The sequence below is a fragment of the Ursus maritimus genome, unplaced genomic scaffold (assembly GCF_017311325.1).
Source record: "Ursus maritimus isolate PB19 unplaced genomic scaffold, ASM1731132v1 scaffold_11, whole genome shotgun sequence".
Lineage (NCBI taxonomy): Eukaryota > Metazoa > Chordata > Mammalia > Carnivora > Ursidae > Ursus > Ursus maritimus.
Genome location: NW_024423453.1, coordinates 25984796 through 25987836, shown reverse-complemented (window position 1 = coordinate 25987836; position 3041 = coordinate 25984796). Strand labels below are relative to the sequence as shown.

Below are 3041 nucleotides of genomic sequence, written 5' to 3'. Positions count from 1 at the left end.
CTAACGACTCCGCTACCCAGGCGCCCCGGCTTTTTACACTTCTAAAACATGAAAAGATAGTGATACAAAAGAGCGCCAATAAGGAAAAGAAAAATTTTAAAGGTTTTTTTTGTTTGTTTGCTTTTAAGAGAGGAAGAGTGTGCATATGAGGGGCTGGGGGGTGGAGGGAGAGAGAGAGAGAATCTTAAGCAGGCTCCGCATCTAGTGGGGAGCCTGATACAGGACTCCATCTCCTAACCCTGAGATATGACCTGAGCCAAACCAGGAGTTAGAGACTTAACTGACTGAGCCACCCAGGTGCCCCACAAAGGAAAAGTATTAGTCACTTATCAATTTGTTTCTGTGTATTTTGTTCCCAAATTGTTAATTAGGGTATAATTGGGGCTTATGAATGTTTGAAATAGGCCAAGATGAGATGAACAAAATCCTAAAAGGCAGTGTTTACATATGGGACCTGGTTTGATGACTGTGATTATCCATTGTTGTTATCATTATGAACTGGAGAACAGCAATCAATGGCCATTATATTAGGAAGCAATCATTATTTACTTGTTAAATAAGAATGTTAATCTAGTTCATCAAATGAATGTTCACTCATTTTATATATAATATTAACTTAACAACTATGATTTAATATATGGAAATGTTTCTAAAATAAAAATTACGATTTGAAAATCTGAATAAAAAGTTGATAGTCGGGGCGCCTGGGTGGCGCAGTCGTTAAGCGTCTGCCTTCAGCTCAGGGCATGATTCCGGCGTTCTGGGATCGAGCCCCACGTCGGGCTCTTCTGCTAGGAGCCTGCTTCTTCCTCTCCCACTCCCCTTGCTTGTGTTCCCTCTCTTGCTGGCTGTCTCTATCTCTGTCAAATAAATAAATAAAATCTTAAAAAAAAAGTTGATAATTACATAATCTCTAAGAACCTCATGATCTATGTGTGTATGTGCGTGTGTATCTATACTTGTATAAATAAAAATATAACTAATTCTATCTAAATCTGAATCGAGAGTTCTTTCACCATAGAAATATACATTTTTAAGATGTATATGTCTATCTTCAATAACCAAAAAAAAAAAAAAAAGATATTTGTTAGTTTCTTCTATACATCATAAAAAAAAAAGAGGGAAGAACCCCATGCTTTCTCCCTTTGGTACGGAGCATCTTGTTTGGTTTGGTCTTGTTTGGTTTGGTCCTTTATAAGCACCTGGATGGATCTGTGGAAGCCTTTAAGACTTGCACAGGTACAACTTGGGTTGAACCAATAGTGTTATTGACCACTTAAAGCTAAAAGTAACTTCATCGGCAAAATAATAATCATAAAGCTAGTAGATGCCTTCCATTAATATTCATAACAAAGAACTGTGTTTTAAAAAGTGAGTTTATTTGAAAAAGAAATAAACAAATACTGACATCATGTCTAACTCTAAAAGTCAAAACAAACCAATAAGAAGTGATCTCTTGTTCATCCTTCTGATAGGATGTAGTGGACACAAAGAAAAAAGTTGTATTTGTATAAACTTATATCATTTCAGTAATATACCATTAATAATTACATCAACAAACACTATTGAAATAAAGTTCAGGGCATATTTTTTTTTTCAATTACATATATCTCATATGTCAAAAACTCATGCAGTTCAATTCCTGTGGGGTTTTTTTTAGTAGTAAGAGCAAAAAATATCATATTTTTCCCTCAAGTGAGTAATTCCTCTCTATAGGCTCAAGACAGAAGACAAAAACCTACCTTGTTGCTGGCTGGTACGTCATACAAATCCATTTGCAAATTATATGTGATATATGTTGCTAAGGCTTTGTTATGGAGAAAAAATAATTCACACTTCCAAGGGAAAAACATACTAATTAAGAAAGTTTTTCTTCACTTTTGTATTTTAAGTAGATTTTAACTATTTTAACTTCTGCCCATTGTTAGAGTCTTGCACTGGAGTCTGGTTAGAATGATTTGTACGTGGAGACAGGAAGAGCAAGACAGCTTTGTTCCCTCTATCTACTCTTATTATTTTAGAATGAATAGTTTATATATCCAAGTAAATTATCCTTAGTATTCCCTCTTTGTCACTTTCTCTTTTTCTGTCTGACAGTCTTTATCTATTTCTATCACTCTCTATGCAATGTGAGTCTCAGATTGGGTATTCACTACAACTGTTGATTACTAGTGCCTGATCTGAAAATCAAACATGAGAGAATTCAAAAGGAGAGAGATTCTAAATATCCATTCAGAGAATATCTTCTGTGCTTAAGATTTTACTCTAAATGGTGTTAACATTTCAATATAAAATCAGTCTGCAGGATTGTACATTTAGCATGGCATGTAACTAGCAGCCCTGATACAGCCTGTTTCAACATCCCAATAAAGGAAATATAATTCAAAGAAAAATACAAAATTTTCTTATGGTGTCTTTTAAAAGAGCTGGTAAGTGATTCCCAGTATCCCAGAGATATTTTCACTAACTATAATATATATTAAAAAGAATTGGACTGAAAAAATAAGTAATTGAAAATATCTCTTGCTATGCCAATGAAAACTAAGAAAATTTACCCAAAAAGGAATTAGGTGAAATGATTATCCCTTTTTCCTCATTCCCTTATACCCCAGCCTTGGACTCTATCTGCCACTTTAATCGAAAAGATGGTGAACTCTTGTGCTAGCTTCAGCAGCACATATACTAAAATGGGAATCATACAGAGATTAGCATGGCCCCTGCACAAGGACGATGGAAAGACGATGAACTGTTAGCTATAAACTCTGAAAACAATTTGTCTACAGGACTTATAAGTTGTAGCAATTACATTCCTAGGGTTAACCAATGAGACTTGATGAAGAGACATCAAAGGTTACATTGCAAAGTGAGTGTATTGTGATTTTCAAAAGTTAAAAATGTTTAAGCAAGCCAAGGTGATTTAGAGCAGGAACATTTTATATGTTCTATGTAGGAAGTACTTTTTTATGAGACAGGCAGAGGAGCTGGGATTAAATTTTGTCTCACATTGGCAAATCTACATAAACTAGATATTTGCCAGATGT

At 34.7% G+C, this 3041-nt stretch overlaps 1 non-coding gene across 1 annotated transcript; it reads left to right on the top strand.

Moving 5' to 3' along the window:
- Positions 1–2658: 2658 nt before the first annotated feature.
- LOC121101930 lies at positions 2659–2761 on the top strand. Its single transcript, XR_005833967.1, has one exon. It is a non-coding gene; the product is annotated as a U6 spliceosomal RNA (small nuclear RNA).
- The last annotated feature ends 280 nt before the right edge of the window (positions 2762–3041 follow it).